Raw genomic sequence first — 22,171 nt, 5'->3', positions numbered from 1 at the left:
TGATCGGTGTGATCAACTCCTCAAAATTTTACTGCCTTTTTTGTGACACAGGATCCAAACAGATGTACACCAAGCCATCAGGAGTATAATGGAGCAGGCTTCCTTGCCAATGTAGCTAAGCCGAATGTACATATTCTACTCAAGTGTGTGGTTAATAACTGAGCATATACCAAACGATTCTTGAGGGATCTATGAATTGTTACACTTGCCTGCCAATATATTTACACCCTAACGGCAGTTTTGGTTAATAATAAGAGCGAATTTAGGATTAACTGTGAAAGTCATAATCAAACACTAAAAATTATAAGAATTCCCATATAGACCATGCATCCCATTGTAGGGTACAGAAAGAAGTGTACTGACAGACATCACGAATGAAACTATAAAGCCACAAATATTCAAAACTATAGTAAACGAGTGTCTAATTGTCGTTCTTCCAATACTTTATCATATTACCATCCTTTAACCATATACGCGTATATCACATGTAATACACAGAGCTCCTCCCTCTCTACCCCTCACCACCGCATCCCCCTATCTGATCATCTTCTCTCACTTCACTCTCTGCGTGTCTCCTCCTCACCCCTCTCTGCCAATCACTCCTCCCCCTCTCTGCACATCACCTCCTCTCTGTCCATCCCCTCCTCTCACCTCTTCTTCATTTCCTTTTCCTTTCCATCTCCTCTTATTCCCTCTCCCTGTCTCCCCCTCTTTCTTTGGTCCTCTCCTTCTCCCCCCCCTCTCTCTTTCGTCCTACCACCTGCTCTCTGTCCATCTGCTGCACCCCACTCACTCTACGCAGCTCCTTTTCCCCGCTCACTGTGTCTGTCTCCTCCTGGCCCTATCTATCTCCTGCTTCCCCCTCTCTCTGTTCATCCCCTGCACAACAGGCCTGTCGTGTAGGGCAGCTTACACATCAGGGGCTGGAAAACGTGTTTTCCCCTTATTTCTGCATCTATTGGAGCTAGGAGGTTTTAAACCCCACAGCGCTGATACTTTTCAAGTATCTGTGTTTGCATCTGTATCTACATCTATACTCTGCAAACCGCCGTGAGGTGCATAGCAGAAGGTATGTCCCACTGTACCAGTTACTAGGGTCTCTTCCAGTTCTATTCAAATGAGAGTGGGAAGAATGATTGTTCGAATGCCTGTCTGCGTGCAGTATTATTCTAATCTCATCGTCACGATCCCTATGTGAGAGATTATGTATGTGATTTTAGTATATTCTTCATCATTTAAAGTCAGTTCATGAAATTTTGTTAACAGACTTTCTCAGGATAGTTTACATCTACCTCCAAGAGTCTTTCAGTTCAGTCCCTTCAGTATCTCTGTGACACCCTCCCTTGGTTCAAACAAACATGTGATAAATCGTGCTGCCCTTCTTTGTATACGTTCAATATGCCCTGTTAGTCTATTTTATATGGGTCTCTTCCACCTGAGCAATATTCTAGAACCGCTCGCACGAGTGATTTTTAAGCAATCTCTTTTACAGATTGATTAAACTTTCCCAGTATTCTAAAATAAACCTAAGTCTACCACCTACTTTAGCCGCGATTGAGCCTATGTGATAATTCCGTTTCATATTCTTACACAGTGTTGCACCCAGGTACGTGTATGAAACGGCCGATTCCAACAGTGTCTCATTGACTTTGCAGTCATAGGATACTACGTTCTTTCGTTTTGTAAATTGCACAGTTTTACGTTTATGACCATTTAAAGCAAGTTGCTAATCTGTGCACCACTTTGAAATCTTATGGAGATTTGTCTGAATATTTATGCAGCTTTTTGCAGACAGTGCTTTATTATAGACAACAGCATCACATGTAAAACGTTTGAGGATACTATTAATATTGTCTGCAAGGTCGTTGATATACGACATGAACAGCAAGGGTCCCAATACACTTCCTGGGCACACCTGATGTTACTTCTACAACTGACGATGACTCTCCATCCAAGATAACATGCTGCATTCTTCCTACCAAAAAGTCCTCAATCCAGTCACAAATTTCGCTTGACACCCCATATTATCGTACTTTTGACAACAAGGTAGGTGAAATTAAGAAATACTGAATCAACCTGATGGCCTTGATCCAAAGTACGTTATGTGGGAAAACAGCGAGTTGGGCTTCATATGATCGATGTTTGCGGAATCCATGCTGTTTGCCATTGAGAAGGTCTTTCCGCTCAAGACATCTCATTATGTTTGATCTCAGAATGTGTTCTAAGATTCTATAATAAATCGATGTGAAAGGTATTCGACGGTAGTGTGTTGATCACTTCTACTACCCTTCTTGTAGATGGTAATGACCTGTGTTATATCCAAGAACTGGGCACCGTTTTTTGTTCCAAGGATCTAAGATAGAAGAGGGACTAACTCAGCTGTAAATTCAGTGTAGAATCAGATAGGAGTTCCATCGGGCCCTGGACCTCAGTTCAATTTCAACGATTTCAGCGGTATCTTAACGCCACTGACAGTGATACTTGCGTCATCATATTTCCAGTGGTATGAGGTTTAAATTGGGGCAGTTCTCCTGGATTTCCTTTGTAAAGGAGCATTTGAAAACCAGTCAAGCACTTCAACTTTTGCTTTGCTACCCGCAGTTTCAGTTCCTGTCTCATTCGCTAGGGTGTGGACAGTAAATTTGCGTGATTGAAATCACGCTTTAGAACTGGATCCTGGACATACATACACATACCTGCTACCATATATATACACTCCTGGAAATTGAAATAAGAACACCGTGAATTCATTGTCCCAGGAAGGGGAAACTTTATTTACACATTCCTGGGGTCAGATACATCACATGATCACACTGACAGAACCACAGGCACATAGACACAGGCAACAGAGCATGCACAATGTCGGCACTAGTACAGTGTATATCCACCTTTCGCAGCAATGCAGGCTGCTATTGTCCCATGGAGACGATCGTAGAGATGCTGGATGTAGTCCTGTGGAACGGCTTGCCATGCCATTTCCACCTGGCGCCTCAGTTGGACCAGCGTTCGTGCTGGACGTGCAGACCGCGTGAGATGACGCTTCATCCAGTCCCAAACATGCTCAATGGGGGACAGATCCGGAGATCTTGCCGGCCAGGGTAGTTGACTTACACCTTCTAGAGCACGTTGGGTGGCACGGGATACATGCGGACGTGCATTGTCCTGTTGGAACAGCAAGTTCCCTTGCCGGTCTAGGAATGGTAGAACGATGGGTTCGATGACGGTTTGGATGTACCGTGCACTATTCAGTGTCCCCTCGACGATCACCAGTGGTTTACGGCCAGTGTAGGAGATCACTCCCCACACCATGATGCCGGGTGTTGGCCCTGTGTGCCTCGGTCGTATGCAGTCCTGATTGTGGCGCTCACCTGCATGGCGCCAAACACGCATACGACCATCATTGGCACCAAGGCAGAAGCGACTCTCATCGCTGAAGACGACACGTCTCCATTCGTCCCTCCATTCACGCCTGTCGCGACACCACTGGAGGCGGGCTGCACGATGTTGGGGCATGAGCGGAAGACGGCCTAACGGTGTGCGGGACCGTAGCCCAGCTTCATGGAGACGGTTGCGAATGGTCCTCGCCGATACCCCAGGAGCAACAGTGTCCCTAATTTGCTGGGAAGTGGCGGTGCGGTCCCCTACGGCACTGCGTAGGATCCTACGGTCTTGGCGTGCATCCGTGCGTCGCTGCGGTCCGGTCCCAGGTCGACGGGCACGTGCACCTTCCGCCGACCACTGGCGACAACATCGATGTACTGTGGAGACCTCACGCCCCACGTGTTGAGCAATTCGGCGGTACGTCCACCCGGCCTCCCGCATGCCCACTATACGCCCTCGCTCAAAGTCCGTCAACTGCACATACGGTTCACGTCCACGCTGTCGCGGCATGCTACCAGTGTTAAAGACTGCGATGGAGCTCCGTATGCCACGGCAAACTGGCTGACACTGACGGCGGCGGTGCACAAATGCTGCGCAGCTAGCGCCATTCGACGGCCAACACCGCGGTTCCTGGTGTGTCCGCTGTGCCGTGCGTGTGATCATTGCTTGTACAGCCCTCTCGCAGTGTCCGGAGCAAGTATGGTGGGTCTGACACACCTGTGTCAATGTGTTCTTTTTTCCATTTCCAGGAGTGTATATATAACGGGTGGTCCGCTGATCGTGACCGGGCCAAATATCTCACGAAATAAGCGTCAAACGAAAAAACTACAAAGAACGAAACTTGTCTAGCTTGAAGGGGGAAACAAGATGGCGCTATGGTTGGCCCGCTAGATGGCGCTGCCATAGGTCAAACGGATATCAACTGCGTTTTCTTAAATAGGAACCCCCATTTTTTCACTTCATATTGGTGTACTACGTAAAGAAATATGAATGTTTTAGTTGGACCACTTTTTTCGCTTTGTGATAGATGGCGCTGTAATAGTCACAAACATATGGCTCACAATTTTAGACGAACAGTTAGTAACAGGTAGGTTTTTAAAATAAAAATACAGAATGTTGGTACGTTTGAACATTTTATTTCGGTTGTTACAATGTGATACATGTACATATGTGAAATTATCATTTCTGAGAACGCATGCTGTTACAGCGTGATTACGTGTAAATACCACATTAACGCAATAAATGCTCAAAATGATGTCCGTCAACCTCAATGCATTTGGCAATACGCGTAACGACATTCCTCTGAACAGCGAGTAGTTCGCCTTCCGTAATGTTCGCACATGCCTTGACAATGCGCTGACGCATGTTGTCAGTGGATCACGATAGCAAATATCCGTCAACTTTCCCGACAGAAAGAAATCCGGGGACGTCAGATCCGGTGAACCTGCGGGCCATGGTATGGTGCTTCGACGACCAATCCACCTGTCATGAAATATTCTATTCAGTACCGCTTCAACCGCACGCGAGCTATGTGCCGGACATCCATCATGTTGGAAGTACATCGCCATTCTGTCACGCAGTGAAACATTTTGTAGTAACATCGGCAGAACATTACGTAGGAAATCAGCATACATTGCACCAATTAGGTTGCCATCGATAAAATGGGGACCAATTATCGTTGCCCAATAGTGCATATTATGCCGGTTTACGTTACCGCTGTTGGTGAATGACGTTTCGTCGCTAAACAGAATGCGTGCAAAAAATCTGTCATCGTCCCGTAATATCCCTTCTGCCCAGTGGCAGAACTGTACGCGACGTTCAAAGTCGTCGCCATGCAATTCCTGGTGCATAGAAATATGGTACGGGTGCAATAGATGTTGATGTAGCATTCTCAACACCGAGTTTTTTCAGATTCCGGATTCTTGCGCAATTTGTCTGCTACTGATGTGCGGATTAACCGCGACAGCAGCTAAAACACCTGCCTGGGAATCATCATTGTTGCAGGTTGTGGTTGACGTTTCACATGTGGCTGAACACTTCGTGTTTCCTTAAATAACATAACTATCCGGCGAACGGTCCGGACACTTGGATGATGTCTTCCAGGATACCGAGCAGCATACATAGCACACGCCCGTTGGGCATTTTGATCACAGTAGCCATACATCAACACGATATCGACCTTTTCCGCAATTGGTAAACGGTCCATTTAACACGGGTAATGTATCACGAAGCAAATACCGTCCGCACTGGAGGAATGTTACGTGGTACCACGTACTTATACGTTTGTGAATATTACAGCGCCTTCTATCACAAAGCGAAAGAAGTGGTCCAACTAAAACATTCATATTTCTTTACGTACTACACGAATATGCAGTAAAAATAGGTGTTCCTATTTAAAAAACGCAGTTGATATCCGTTTGACCTTTGGCAGCGCCATTTGGCGGGGCCACCATAGCGCCATCTTGGCCTGGTCACTATCAGTGGACCACCCTGTATATTGATGTGTGTGTGTTGTGTCGTCACTCGTTTATGTGTTGCTGTTGTTGTTGTCGTTGTGGTGGTCTTCAGTCCTGAAACTGGTTTGATGCAGCTCTCCATGCTACTCTATCCTATGCAAGCTTCTTCATCTCCCAGTACTTACTACAACCTACATCCTTCTGAATCTGCTTAGTGTATTCATCTCTTGGTCTCCCTCTACGATTTTTACCCTCCACGCTGCCCTCCAATGCTAAATTTGGGATCCCCTGATGCCTCAGAACATGTCCTACCAACCGGTCCCTTCTTATTGTCAAGTTGTGCCACAAACTCCTCATCTCCCCAATTCTATTCAATACCTCCTCATTAGTTATGTGATTTACCCATCTAATCTTCAGCATTCTTCTGTAGCACCACATTTCGAAAGCTTCTATTCTCTTCTTGTCCAAACTATTTATCATCCATGTTTCACTTCCATACATGGCTACACTCCATACAAATACTTTCAGAAACGACTTCCTGACACATAAATCTATACTCGATGTTAACAAATTTCTCTTCTTCAGAAACGCTTTCCTTGCCATTGCCATTCTACATTTTATATCTTCTCTACGTCGACCATCATCAGTTATTTTGCTCCCCAAATAGCAAAACTCTTTTACTATTTTAAGTGTCTCATTTCCTAATCTGATTCCTTCAGCATCACCCGACTTAATTCGACTACATTCCATTATCCTAGTTTTGCTTTTATTGATGTTCATCTTACATCCTCCTTTCAAGACACTGTCCATTCTGTTCAACTGCCCTTCCAAGTCCTCTGCTGTCTCTGACAGAATTACAAGGTCATCGGCGAACCTCAAAGTTTTTATTTCTTCTCCATGGATTTTAATTCCTATTCCGAATTTTTCTTCTGTTTCCTTTACTGCCTGCTCAATGTACAGATAGAATAACATCATGGACAGGCTACAACCCTGTCTCACTTCCTTCCCAACCAGTGCTTCCCTTTCGTGCCCCTCGACTCTTATAACTGCCATTTGGTTTCTGTACAAATTGTAAATAGCCTTTCGCTCCCTGTATTTTACCCCTGCCACCTTTAGAATTTGAAAGAGAGTATTCCAGTCAACATTGTCGGAAGCTTTCTCTAAGTCTACAAATGCTAGAAATGTAGGTTTGCCTTTCCTTAATTTTTCGTCTAAGATAAGTCGTAAAGTCAGTATTGCCTCACGTGTTCCGTCATTTCTACGGAATCCAAACTGATCTTCCCCGAGGTCGGCTTCTACCAGTTTTTCCATTCGTCTGTAAAGAATTCGCTTTAGTATTTTGCAGCTGTGACTTATTAAACTGATAGTTCGGTAATTCTCGGATCAGTCAACACCTGCTTTCTTTGGGATTGGAATTATTATATTCCTATTGAAGTCTGAGGGAATTTCGCCTGTCTCATACATCTTGTTCACCAGATGGTAGAGTTTTGTCAGGACTGGCTCTCCCAAGGCCGTCATTAGTTCTAATGGAATCTTGTCTACTCCCGTGGCCTTGTTTCGACTCAGGTCTTTCAGTGCTCTGTCAAACTCTTCACGCAGTATCGTATCTCCCATTTCATCTTCATCTGCATCCTCTTCCATTTCCATAATATTGTCCTCGAGCACATCGCCCTTGTATAGACCCTCTGTATACTCCTTCCACCTTTCTGCTTTTCCTTCTTTGCTTAGAACTGGGTTTCCATCTGAGCTCTTGATATTCATACAAGTGGTTCTCTTTTCTCCAAAGGTCTCTTTGATTTTCCTGTAAGCATTACCTATCTTGCCCCTAGTGAAATAAGCCTCTACATCCTTACATTTGTCTTCTAGCCATCCCTGCTTAGCCATTTTGCACTTCCTGTCGATCTCATTTTTGAGACGTTTGTATTACTTTTTGTTAGCTTCATTTACTGCATTTTTATATTTTCTCCTTTCATCAATTAAATTCAGTATTTCTTCTGTTACCCAAGGTTTTCTACCAGCCTTCGTCTTTTTACCTACTTGATCCTCTGCTGCCTTCACTGCTTCATCCCTCAGAGCTACCCATTCTTCTTCTACTGTATTTCTTTCTCCCATTCCTGTCAATTCTTCCCATATGCTCTCCTTGAAACTCTGGTTTAGTCAGTTTATCCGGCTCCCATCTCCTTAATTTCCCATCTTTTTGCAGTTTCTTCAGTTTTAATCTACAGTTCATAACCAATAGATTGTGGCCAGAGTCCACATCTACCCTTGGAAAGGTCTTACAATTTAAAACCTGGTTCCTAAATCTCTGTCTTAGCATTATATAATCTATCTGATACCTTCTAGTATCTCCAGGATTCTTCCATGTGTAGAACCTTCTTTTATGATTCTTGATCCAAGTGTTAGCTATGATTAAGTTATGCTCTGTGCAAAGTTCTACCAGACGGCTGCCGGCTGGAGTGTCCGAGCGGTTCTAGGCGCTACAGTCTGGAACCGCACGACCGCTACGGTCGCAGGTTCGAATCCTGCCTCGGGCATGGATCTGTATGATGTCCTTAGGTTAGTTAGGTTTAAGTAGTTCTAAGTTCTAGGGGACTTATGACCACAGCAATTAAGTCCCATAGTGCTCAGAGCCATTTGAACCAGACGGCTTCCTCTTTCTTTTCTTACTAAATGGTTCAAATGGCTCTGAGGACTATGGGACTTAACATCTGTGGTCATCAGTCCCTTAGAACTTAGAACTACTTAAACCCAACTAACCTAAGGACATCACATACATCCATGCCCGAGGCAGGATTCGAACCTGCGACCGTAGTGGTCACACGGTTCCAGACTGAAGCGCCTGGAACCGCTCGGCCACCCCGGCCGGCAATCTTTTCTTACTCCCAATCCATATTCACCTACTATGTTTCCTTCTTTCCCTTTTACTACTCTCGAATTCCAGTCGCCCATGACTATTAAATTTTCGTCTCCCTTCACTACCTGAATAATTTCTTTTATCTCATCATACATTTCATCAATTTCTTCATCATCTGCAGAGCTAGTTGGCATATAAACTTGTGCTACTGAAGTAGGCGTGGGCTTCGTGTCTATCTTGGCCACAATAATGCGTTCACTATGCTGTTTGTAGTAGCTTACCCGCAATCCTATTTTTTATTCATTATTAAACCAACTCCTGCATTACCCCTATTTGATTTTGTATTTATAGCCCTGTATTCACCTGACCAAAGGTCTTGTTCCTCCTGCCACCGAACTTCACTAATTCCCACTATATCTAATTTTAACCTATCCATTTGCCTTTTTAAATTTTCTAACTACCTGCCCGATTAAGGGATCTGACATTCCACGCTGCGATCCGTAGAATGCCACGTTTCTTTCTCCTGATAACGACGTCCTCCTGAGTAGTCCCCGCCCGGATATCAGGATGGGGGACTATTTTACCTCCGGAATATTTTACCCAAGAGGACGCCGTCATCATTTAACCATACAGTAAAGCTGCATGCCCTCGGGAAATATTACGGCTGTAGTTTCCCCTAGCTTTCAGCCGTTCGCAGTACCAGCACAGCAAGGCGGTTTTGGTTAGTGTTACAAGTCCATATCAGTCAATCATCCAGACTGTTGCCCCTGCAACTACTGAAAAGGTTGCTGCCCCTCTTTAGGAACCACACGTTTGTCTGGCCTCTCAACAGATACCCTTCCGTTGTGGTTGCGCCTACGGTACGGCCATCTGTATCGCTGAGGCACGCAAGCCTCCCCACCAACGGCAAGGTCCATTGTTCATGGGGGGGGGGGGGGGGGGTATATGTGTTAGACACGTATATTGCACACATATACGAAATCATGTATTAATTTTCAATACACTGTACGACATTTTGAACATGGAAAAAGGCACTGCCAACTGGATTTCACACACACCCATCCAAAAAACCGTGCTAAACGACGAGGCAGCAACGGAAATGGGAAATGTTGCTGCTACGGCTAGTCCACATTTATTTAATGACAACGTGTGTCGTCTCAGAGCACGCGGAAATTTTCAGACTCGCTCTCCAGCGTCAGGTCCGGCAGAATGCTACTACATTACACCAACCCTCTTTAACTAGCAAGATCTACACTGTTTTGTTGTCGGTTGCATCATCGACTTATTTGTTTGTTGTTGATACATGCTAGGGTCTCTCAAATGGCGCCAGATGAAACTCATACCTGTTTTCTTCAGTATAGCACAAAATGTGTTAGTAGGAATGTGTCAGTTTCAACGAACTTAAGTTTGATTAAATTCTTAGTTGGCAGGTTTAGTAAGACGTCTGTGTTGTAGATTAAAAAGTAGACAGACAGTCGAGTTTACAATAGTCATTGATCACAGTTCTGGTACTGGAGGATCATTCAGATGAAATTTTACTGCTCCACTTTCCCGGAATTAATGCTAAATGTTTTTAGGGCTTGTCATAATTATGTTCGTAAGGGCTAAACCATTTCAGGAGGTTGTCAAGACAAAGCGTTGCAGGAATCTGTCCAAGGGAATTTATTGCTCTGCATTCCTCGAAGTATTAGAGGTCATTTTTTTCCGACTGGGGTGATTATCTCCTAAGATGCAAACTGCCGGGTCATCGGATACTGTGGAGATGCAGGATGCGGTTGAAATGGGTCTTGTGCTACACATTCCCGAAATTGATCCTGAACGCTTTATGAACCTATCATGGTTATGATCGTAAGGGCCAAACCAACACAGGAGCACACTACCGAAATTTGCTGAAGAGTTTATGGGATGTTCCCAAGACAAAGCGTTGTAGGAAGCTGTCCAAGAGGATACTTTGGTCTTCATTCCCCTAAGTCACGCTTAGCGTTTGTTGTGACTGTGCTAATTATGATATTAAGAAGCAAATTGCTATATGAGCATATTAATGACATCTCCTGCCCAGGTTATCGGAGATCGTCAAGATGTGTGAAGCTGTCCAAGGGGGTTTTGTGTTTCATATTCCTGAAAGTGATACTGATCTGTTTTACGAAATCTCTTGATTATGCTCACAAGGGGACACTACCGAAATTTCATAATGTGTATGAGGGCTGTCGAGACCAAGCCTTACAGGAAGTTGTACAACAGGAATTTTTGCTCTACATTCCCCAGTCTGATATAGAGCGTTTCTTGTGACTGTTTTGATGATACTCAGAAGAAGCCATATGAACATACTACTGACATCTCCTACCATGTTAAGGGAGGCTGTCAAGATGCAGGAAGCTGTCCAATGACGCTTTTTTCTCCACATTCCCCAAAGTGTTGCTGAGGGTTTTCTGTTACTGTGCTGTCTATTCTCGTAAGATGCAAACTGCCTTAGTAACATACTACGACATCTCATGACCGAGTTCCTGGAGGCCGTGAAGTTGCCCGAAGCTATCTATTGAGATTTATTGCTGCACATTTCCCAAAGTGTTACAGATCGTTTTTATGTGACTACGCTGATTATGCTCCTAAGAAGTAAAATTTCGTATGAGTATTGTGCTGACATATCCTGACCAGGTTATCGTATGATGTCAATATGAGCTAAGCTTTCTAAGGGAATTTTTTTGCTCCACATTTCCGAAAGTGATGCTAAACCCTTTTAGGGACAGTCATGATTACACTCCTAAGGGCCAAACCGTCATGCGACAACACTACCGAAATATCATGACATTTTATAGGAGGTTTGTAACGTCTACGCTCGGGCGTACGTTACCTCTTTAAAGCCTGTACTATGGTAAGTTGACGGGCTTCACCTTATAAGGAAGGATTTTAGTAAATATGTTGACCGCGTGTACCTGAATGGAGGCAAAATCAGACTTACACCCACTCAGTAACAACAATGATACGCCAAGCAAGTCTAAAGTGCAACTACACGTTTGGACGGACAAGAAACATACACAGCAGATGCTACCAATTATTAATAATACGGTCGCCAGCCTAATTAGGCATTAAGTGAGTTTTTTCCCCTGTACAAGTGGATGTACGTACAAGCATAACAACATGTAGTAATACTGCATTATATGATAAACTTTAGAACCAGAAAAATCTACTGAACTAATATTTTCACTTTCTCTACTAATTTGGACAAGCTATAAATACACAACATTATACTATAATGATTACTACAAACTGCGTTTTGTCTATTGATCCGACTGAAATCGGGCATAGGTTACCCTAGAAACAGCACTTTTGAAACACACATACAATGTCAATTTTAAGAAGGGTAAAACACTGATAAATTTAGGTTTTATATTGACTTTAACTTTGCTGGTCAAAGCAGTTCAGTACACTTCAGGATTAAAATGAATAGAAAAGAAAGAAAGGAGAAGGGGGGGGGGGACCCTGAAACTGTTATGATCATTGTAGTGACAGTTTGATCATTGAGAGCCTTAAGCATTCTAGATTTCCAATATATGATTTACCACTCTTTTTGTCTTATTTCCTGCTCATTTAACTACTGTTATTTTCGTCTCAATTTAAATAAGCTTCATTACTAAACCAATTTCAATATTATCTTCCAACTTGGTCAGACCTATATTATTCGTCCAGTATTTCATTAACAACAAAGTTCTTTAAACATCATTCTAACATTGATATGTCTGCAGGTAATTATTATTAACATAAACTTTAAATCTTCATCTTGGGATACTCGGATTGCACAACATGTGGAAAGGACCCTATCTAGGTTAGTTGTGAGGATAATTAATTGATAGGACAGTTCTGGTAAAATTTAAGTTATTATTGAACAGTATGTAGCAAAAGTGACACTGGTCCACACGAATACAGTATTGAAAGTTTCAACCGTAACGATGAGGCGGTCGGCAGGCGGCGAGATGGCGAGGCACAAAGCACACGTGCAATTACAGCAATGGCTCATGAAATATCGGCACTTTACTTCTTCATGGCGTCGCAATGCTTTTCCATTTAGTGCCTATGGAATATTGTCATGCTGTATAGATGTCGGAAACAGCGCATCAGAGGCTCAACGAAACCACTTTTTCCAGGAGAGCCTCCTCGATCCAGCACGTGTTTCTCAGATCGATGCCCAACTCCGACTACTACTGCTGAGCCCGTTATGCCGTACCGCGCCCGTGTGCATTTTCCCGCGCTCGCCTGCCATCCACCTTTTACCGCTCCCCTACAGACAGGGTATTCACCAAAGGTTTTACATTCTACTTATCCTAATACATTGCCTACGTATGGACCAGGCGTACAAATACAACTTTCACATCTTACAATAGTTTGAACATTAGGTACACTCCCCTTCGATTACAACATTACTTGAAATTTGACATAAATATTAAAATTTACATCGAAAATTGTTTATAGCTTTTTCAACATAATGTCATGAAACAAAAAAAGAAATGAAACCAGAATATCGATTATACTAATTTATCGAAATTCAGAAGAAAAAAATTTATTACATTTATACAGTAGGATAATGTTAGTGTTGTTACAGGTTGTTAATACAAAGCTTTGCAGGACTCTTTCAAGGGAATTTTTAGCTTGGCATTCCTCAAAGGCCGCACGGGGTAGCCAAGCGGTCTGAGGCGTCTTGTCACGGACCACGCGGCTTCTCCCGTCGGAGGTTCGAGTCCTCTCTCGGGCATGGGTGTGTATTTCGTCCTCTGAAGTTAGATTAAGTAGTGTGTAAGCATAGGGACCGATGACCTCTGCAGTTTGGTCCCATAAGACCTTACCGCAAATTTGCAAAATTTTCCATTCCTCAAAGTGAAATTTGCTCTACATTTATGTGTCATGCACCCGTGTTTAGTTTCGCTTAATAGCGCGGATTTGGAATCCCTCTGGCCGCAAGAGCGCACAGAGCGTCACTGACACTGCTAGAGGGCAGGTCGGAGGAAAAGGTAGTCAAGGGCTACGGCGACCTGGAGAAAACAAGGGCAGAGAGCGCAGCGGAGGCGGCGTGGTTGAGGCGAAGCGTCTGCCGTGGCCCATTGGCGAGAGTGCTGCCTTCGCTCACTGCGGGTTTGGCAGGGCCCGATTGTTGGTCGCAGCCGTGAACACTGCTCGTTAAAAGCCACTTCGGCAGGACGCACAGTATTCGGCGTGTCCTCTGCTACTGAAGTTGCAAGCAGTTTGTGTCCATTGTGGTGCCGGGTTGGAAAAGGAAATTTGGAAATGTGTGGTAAGGTCTTATGGGACTAAACTGCTGAGGTCATCGGTCCCTAAGCTTATGCATTACTTAACCTAACTTACGCTAAGGACAACACACACACAGCCGGCCGCGGTGACCGAGCGGTTCTAGGCTCTTCAGTCCGGAACCACGAGGATGCTAGGTTAGTTAGGTTTAAATAGTTCTAAGGTCAGCTACCCCACAGGCTGCCGGGTTGGAGTCCGGTCTGACCTTTGCAAGTAACGGACGCGATGGTGTCTGCTGGATGAAACCACCGGTCTCCAGCTACGAGTAATCTTCGTTACATCCTTCTCTCAGCGCTCTCTAAGCACGCGTTTGTCGATGGGCGCTGGATTTTACGAGAAATCACGGTGAGCATCCGATTAATGTGCACGTCACTTGGTGTCACGTGGTGGTTATTTTGACTCCGTATATATATATATATATATATATATATATATATATATATATATATATATATATATATATATATATACAGGGTGAGTCACCTGACATTACCGCTGGATATATTTCGTAAACCACATCAAATACTGACGAATCGATTCCACAGCCCGAACGTCAGGAGAGGGGCTAATGTAATTGGTTACTACAAACTATAAAAAAATGCACGGAACTATGTTTTTTATCACAAACCTACGTTTTTTTAAATGGAACCCCGTTAGTTTTATTAGCACATCTGAACATATAAACAAATACGTAATCAGTGCCGTTTGTTGCATTGTAAAATGTTAATTACATCCGGAGATATTGTAACCTAAAGTAGACGCTTGAGTACCACTCCTCCGCTGTTCGATCGTGTGTATCGGAGAGCACCGAATTACGTAGGGATCCAAAGGGAACGGTGATGGACCTTAGGTACAGAAGAGACTGGAACAGCACATTACGTCCACATGCCAACACCTTTTTATTGGTCTTTTTCACTGACGCACATGTACATTACCATGAGGGGTGAGGTACACGTACACACGTGGTTTCCGTTTTCAATTACGGAGTGGAATAGAGTGTGTCCCGACATGTCAGGCCAATGTGTTGGCCATCATTTGCTGCACACAATTGCAATCTCTGGCGTAATGAATGTCGTACACGCCGCAGTACATCTGGTGTAATGTCGCCGCAGGCTGCCACAATACGTTGTTTCATATCCTCTGGGGTTGTAGGCACATCACGGTACACATTCTCCTTTAACGTACCCCACAGAAAGAAGTCCAAAGGTGTAAGATCAGGAGAACGGGCTGGCCAGTTTATGCGTCCTCCACGTCCTATGAAACGCCCTCGAACATCAAGGGTCAGCCTAGTGTTAATTGCGGAATGTGCAGGTGCACCATCATGCTGATACCACATACGTCGACGCGTTTCCAGTGGGACATTTTCGAGCAACGTTGTCAGATCATTCTGTAGAAACGCGATGTATGTTGCAGCTGTTCGGGCCCCTGCAATGAAGTGAGGACAATGTTTCAAGCGTCAACTTTAGGTTACAATATCTCCGGATGTAATTAACATTTTACAATGCAACAAACGGCACTGATTACGTATTTGTTTATATGTTAAGATGTGCTAACAAAACTAACGGGGTTCCATTTAAAAAAACGTAGGTTTGTGTTAAAAAACATACTTTCGTGCATTTTTGTATGGTTTGTATTAAACAATTACACTAGCCCCTCTCCTCACGTTCGGTCTGTGGAATCGGTTTGTCAGTATTTGATGTGGCTTACGAAATATATCCAGCGGTAACGTTAGGTGACTCACCCTGTATATATATATGAAGGTTTTTCCTGATACTACTTGAGTTCAGTTCTGTCAGTGTGTGTTCGCTTGTGGCTGTCCCTATTCAAAATTGATTTTAGAATCTAAGGGTATAGAATGCAGATGTAATTCCTCTGATTTTCGAGGAGGAGGAGGAGGTTAGTGTTTAACGTCCCGTCGACGACGAGGTCATTGAAGACGGAGCACAAGCTCGGATTAGGGAAGGATTGGGAAGTAAATTGGCTGCGCCCTTTCAAAGGAACCATTTGCCTGAAACGATTTAGGGAAATCACAGATAACGTAAATCAGGATGGCCGGAGACGGGTTTGAACTACCGAGTATTCCCGACGAGGCTGTGGGAGACTTGTCAAGAGAAAGTGTAACGAGGTGTTGTCCATGGGGTACTTTCCTTTGCATTCCCAAAAACGATAACGATCGTGTTTTCTGACTGTGCTGATTACTCTTTTAAGAAACAAACTGCCATACGAGCAAACTACTGACATCTTCTGACCAGTTTATCGGAGACCGTCGAGTTGCGGGAAACTGTCCAAGGAGGCTTTTTTGCTCCATATTCCCCAAAGTGTTGCTGAGGGTTTTTTGTGACTGTGCTCATCATGCTCGTAAGAAGCAACAGCCATAGCAGCGAACTACTGACACTTCCTAAGGCTGAGGCTGTAACTTTGAGAGAAGCTACCCAATCAAATCTTTTACTCCATGTTGCCGAAAGAGTTGCAGACGGTTTTTTGTGACTGTGCTGGTTATTGTACTAAGAAGAAAATTGCCACAGGAGCTTACTACTGACATCTCCCGACCAGTTTAGCGGGGGCCGTCCAAAGGCGGGAAGCTGTCCAAGGGGGTATTGTGTGCCACATTCCCGAAAGAGATATTGAATGCTTTTTGGAACTGTCATGATGACGCTCGTACGGACCAAACAGTCGCAGGAGCACACTATCGACATTTCATGACGACGGTATCGAGCGTGGTGGCGCAATGGTTAGCACACTGGATTCGCATTCGAGAGGACGACGGTTGAAAACCTCGTCCGGCCATACTGAGTTAGGTATTCCGTGATTTCCCTCAATCTCTTCAGGCAGTTGCTGGGACGGGTTCTATGAAAGGGCACAGGAGATTTCTTTCCCCATCATTCCATAATATAAGATATAATATATATATATATATATATATATATATATATATATATAATATAAGATATAAAATGTAGACTGGCAATGGCAAGGAAAGCGTTTCTGAAGAAGAGAAATTTGTTAACATCGAGTATAGATTTAAGTGTCAGGAAGTCATTTCTGAAAGTATTTGTATGGAGTGTAGCCATGTATGGAAGTGAAACATGGACGGTAAATAGTTTGGACAAGAAGAGAATAGAAGCTTTCGAAATGTGGTGCTACAGAAGAATGCTGAAGATTAGATGGGTAGATCACATAACTAATGAGGAAGTATTGAATGAAATTGGGGAGAAGAGAAGTTTGTGGCACAACTTGACCAGAAGAAGGGATCGGTTGGTAGGACATGTTCTGAGGCATCAAGGGATCACCAATTTAATATTGGATGGCAGCGTGGAGGGTAAAAATCGTAGGGGGAGACCAAGAGATGAATACACTAAGCAGATTCAGAAGGATGTAGGTTGCAGTAGGTACTGGGAGATGAAGAAGCTTGCACAGGATAGAGTAGCATGGAGAGCTGCATCAAACCAGTCTCAGGACTGAAGACCACAACAACAACATTCCATAATGCGACCTTGTGCTCCGTCACTAATGATCTCGATGTCGACGGGACATTAATCACTAATCTCCTCTGCTCAAAACATGACAAGTTGTTACAGGAATCTGTCCACAGGGTGACGCTGAGAGTTATTCTGTGACTGCACTGGTTACGCTCGTAAGAAGCAAACCTGCCACAGAAGCATACTAGTGACATCACATGGCAGGGTTGTCGGAGGTTGTCAGGATGCTGTAAGACTGTCCAAGAGGGCTTTATGCTCCACATTCACGAAACTTATACCGAATGCGCTGTGGGACTGTCCTAATTATGCTCGCAAGATGCAAACAGTCACAGAAGCACGCTATCGAAATTTTCAGATGAGGTTATGGGAGACTGCAAAGACAAAGCATTGCAGGGATCTGCCCAGGAGTACCCACTGCTCCGTGTTGCTCATTGTTATGCTGAACGTTTTCGTGACTGAAGCAATCCGACATAGGAGAATACTACGATCTTGTGACCATGTTAAGGGGCTCCGGAACGCCCTATACTTGCAATGTTAAAATAACGCTTATAAATTACATCTTTCCTCACAAAGTATTTGAGGTAGGAAGTTGAACTTTTTACAGATTATTTATTGGAATACGGGCTACAACTTAACACAGGGATTTTACAAAATTATTAAAGATGATATTTTTTCAATTGTAATGAAAATTCACAACATTTTTTTGCAATTTTTTATTTATATATTCAAAAATATACAGTTTTATGGAAAAAGGCTGTGTTAAATTATGCAGAAGGTACTGTGTAACATTTACTGAAAGTTTGAAACAAATATGTTTGGAAGATCCTTAGAAAACATGTAATTAGTATGAGAAAATAAAAGTTTTGGGAATCGAGCGACAAAGATTGGATTAACTTTGTAGTGCATTCCAGGTCCATAGGATGGATTATCTTCATCCTCTGCAAACTCCTTCTCCAGCTTCCTCTTGTTCCTCCTCCTGTTTACTCTTGCTTGTATTTCTAGACTCTTTACAGCCCTGTCTGCAGCCCGCGTTCCATGTCTAAAGCAAGCATCGCTCGTACCATGTTAGAACCTATCTTCATTCCCATATTTCTAAATATCTTGCACCTTACAGTGTTGCCATCATTGAAACTCGCAACAGCATCATACACACCAAAGTGAAGTGTTTCTATTCCAACAAATACAGTCTTGGGGATTCTCGAGCATATAACACTATCTACACTTTCAATGGGGTTTTGAGTTTTTCCGTGAATACACTTTTTCAACAGTTCAGGTGCTGCTAAGTCCCTGAAAATAGGTTAGCCACAACAGAAACTTTATCTCACATCACTAAAATGTACCTGATGAACACGGACGTTAATAATAACACCATTTAACAGCAGTTTAACAGTGCCACAGTGGGTCACGCCCATGTAAAACACATTTCAAAAAAAATTTAAAAATAGTTGTAGTCTTCGGAATTGAATAAATTATATATCTATTAAAAGGTAATAGTCTGCAGATTCAGAAAACGCAAAAAAGTAAAAATTGAACTTTTCATGATTTTGTGCCTTTCCGGAGCCCCTTAAGGAGCCTGTCAACATACGGGAAGCTATCCAAGGAGTTATTTTGCTCAGCATTCCCCTAAGTGCTGCTGAGCTGTTTTTGTGAATGTGCTGATAATTCCCGCAACAAGCAAACAGCAACTGGAGGATACTACTCACCTCTCCTGACCGGGTTATCGGAGGCTGTCAAGATGTGGAAAGCTGCCCGAAGGGTTTTTTGTGCTCCACAGTCTCGACAGTGATGCTGATCGCTTTTTTGGAACTGTCATGATTATGCTCGTAAGGCGCAAACCGTCATAGGAACATGCTGTCGAAATTTCCTGATGAAGTTGCTTCCAAGACGAAGTGTCGTGGAAGTTGTCCTCCAATTCACCCCAAGCCATTCTGCAGGGGACACATCACACATGCTGCTTCTTTGGCTTATCGAATCTGGCCTCAACCTTCCCCCATTCTCCTAAGATATCACCCAGTGACAGTCTAGAATTGTGCGACAAAACTATTGTTTGGCAGTCAAATGGTTCAAATGGCTCTGAGTACTACGCGACTTAACTTCTGTGGCCATCAGTCGCCTAGAACTCAGAACTAATTAAACCTAACTAATCTAAGGACATCACACACATCCATGCCCGAGGCAGGATTCGAACCTGCGACCGTAGCGGTCGCTCGGTTCCAGACTGTAGCGCCTAGAACCGCACGATCACCCCGGCCGGCGTTTGGCAGTCATTTTCAGGATGATAACGACACAGTTTTCGTGGTGCAACGCTATTTGAACATCCAAAATGCCCACTTCAGAGCTGAAATTCCTGCCGGGTGATCCATTGCTGGAAAAAATGAATTGCATTGTAGGGTGAATATGTAGGGAAGGGTTAACACTAAATTTCGGGATCGCAGGTTGATATTTTCGAGGTGATAATTGAAACTTTGTGATTACGCCTTGAACATGGCGTGAAATGGGAGTCATGATGTTGTGCCATTCGTCTCTCACTGGAACCGTAATGGTGTGACACCATTCGTCTGTCGCTGATGAAAGATACTCGAACCTGGATTACGTTCATGTGCATCCTTTGGTTTTCTGACATCATCCAGAAAGCGATCCATAACTTAAGCAACACTCCTGTCACTCCCAACTGTTTGAGGCCCTCCAACTCATCTGGAAACTGTACTGCTGAGCCGATGTGGGACGCCTGAGAGCCAGAGGCGTACTTGGACCCAACTTAGACAAATTTCTGAACTGTGTGCGGTACTTCAGCCGTCTTTTTTTCAAAATGGATCTGCAAAACCTTGTGAAAGATACGACATGATGCGTCGCCATTGTCATCAGGACGAAATGGGTACTATACTTTGTAATTTTTTCTTCTTATCTACGTAATTCTGTAGCTCTCAATTCGTTCGAGCAATCAATCATTGATGATAGGAAACACAGTCATAGCTCAGTCACTCAAAAATGATTCTGAAATTTTACTTGTTAGAATGAAATCAGGTGATGATTCTTCTTCTGTGCAGGCTCGTGTTTTGCGGCAGTCTGCTAATCTGTACAAATAAAATGCCTCGTAATTTTGGGAGCGTTGTATAATCAGTCGGGAAACCTCAGATCAAGCGGATATTTGGCTTTGATGAAGTTTAACCTTCCGAAGAAGTAATGGAGCTCTTGGATTATTAAATGCAGGTTCGTATCCAGTCTTTCGGAAGTCCCTTCTGATTAACAACTACGCAATATATCGATAAATATCATTAATTCCCAAATGTCACAAACACACTCTTTTTTGAAGGAGCAATATATATATATATTTCCTTTTTAATCGTACAGTTCGTATCAGTTATCTTCTGTGATAAATCTCAATAATCAAATTACAGTTCTTCCAAACCAAACTCATGCTAATCGGCACGAAGACAATCTCGGAAGCTCCCTTTCTTCCTTTTTTTTTTTTCTAACAACCACCAGAGAGAGTACTACAAAGAATACTTATGCGCTCATGGCATAGCTATTGTATGAACTACTTTTCGCATGGATTCTGCGAGTATGAAGATAGAAAATTAGTAAACGTCATTCAAGGGTAGAATTGTATCAGAATAATTCATCGAATATTAAGAGATATTACAACTTTAAAAGATAAGTGTCTGTAATTCAGTTTTGACCTGTGTACATGACGTGAGCAGTAATAACTCTTTAACACAGTTGTGCAATACACCAGATATTAGTTCTGCACTTGTAGGGGACGCTGCAGCTAACAAAATGTTAGGTAATGCTTATCAAGTAACATTCAGAGCAATCGCATATTTGATTAAACATCCCGTATAAAGATATATTATTTAGTGGATGTTGCTATGGTACAGAATCGAAGTCCTTACTAATCTGTAGAAATAGTTAATGCATCCGGTACCTTTTCCTAAGACTTCTAAGATATAGTTTGGGTACAGTGCGAGCTGGGTTTCGAATGATCGGTAGCTTTTGGAACTATGAAGAAGGTCGTTTCGTTTGAACTAACGATATGCTCTAGAACTGTGCGACAAATGAAGGGGCAAATTTAGGACAGTAGTTCATTCGCTCAATCGTAAAAAAAAAGCTTCACAGTGGAATACAAGTTAGTGGCACTCAAATTATGTTAAGATTTGGTGGGAAGGGTTTTGCAGTGACTGGGTGGAGGAGGATAATGTTTTCGCTTCCATGTCGATAGCAAAGTCACTAGATACTGTTACCAGTTGCTTATCGGCAAAGGTGGAAGTATTTCGATGAACAGACAGATCCCTCGCAGACATCAATATTTCAGTAATAGACGAAATTATTTTGAAAATAGTAATCCACACGTATTTCTATCTACAGTGAAGCGCATAGTTATTCAATACAACAAGAAATTACTTCAGCCGCGCGGAGTGGCCGCGAGGTTTGAGGCGCCATGTTACGGACTGCGCAGCGCCTCTCGCCGGAGGTTCAAGTCCTCCCTCGGACACGGGTGTGTGTTTTGTTCCTAGTGTAAGTTAGTTTAAGTAGTGTGTTGTAAGTGTAGGACAGATGACCTCAGCAGTTTGGTCCCTTAGGAACTCACAAACATTTGAACATTTTTTTGAACTTACTTCGAACACCGTTGTTAACTGGTAAAAAACAGAATAATCGTTGTTAAAAACATCTCAGTACACTGAAGAACATTTTTCATCCGTAAC

At 43.2% G+C, this 22,171-nt stretch overlaps 1 protein-coding gene across 1 annotated transcript in view; it reads right to left on the bottom strand.

The window, feature by feature from the left end:
- LOC126175495 (cholecystokinin receptor-like) overlaps positions 1-22,171 on the bottom strand; it is a 1,200,755-nt gene that overhangs the window by 279,194 nt on the left and 899,390 nt on the right. The gene's annotated exons all lie outside the window — the stretch shown is intronic.

The sequence above is a fragment of the Schistocerca cancellata genome, chromosome 3, assembly GCF_023864275.1.
Source record: "Schistocerca cancellata isolate TAMUIC-IGC-003103 chromosome 3, iqSchCanc2.1, whole genome shotgun sequence".
In the NCBI taxonomy this organism is placed as follows: Eukaryota; Metazoa; Arthropoda; class Insecta; order Orthoptera; family Acrididae; genus Schistocerca; species Schistocerca cancellata.
The sequence above is the reverse complement of the archived record's forward strand: the minus strand, read 5'-3'. Positions and strand labels throughout refer to the sequence as shown.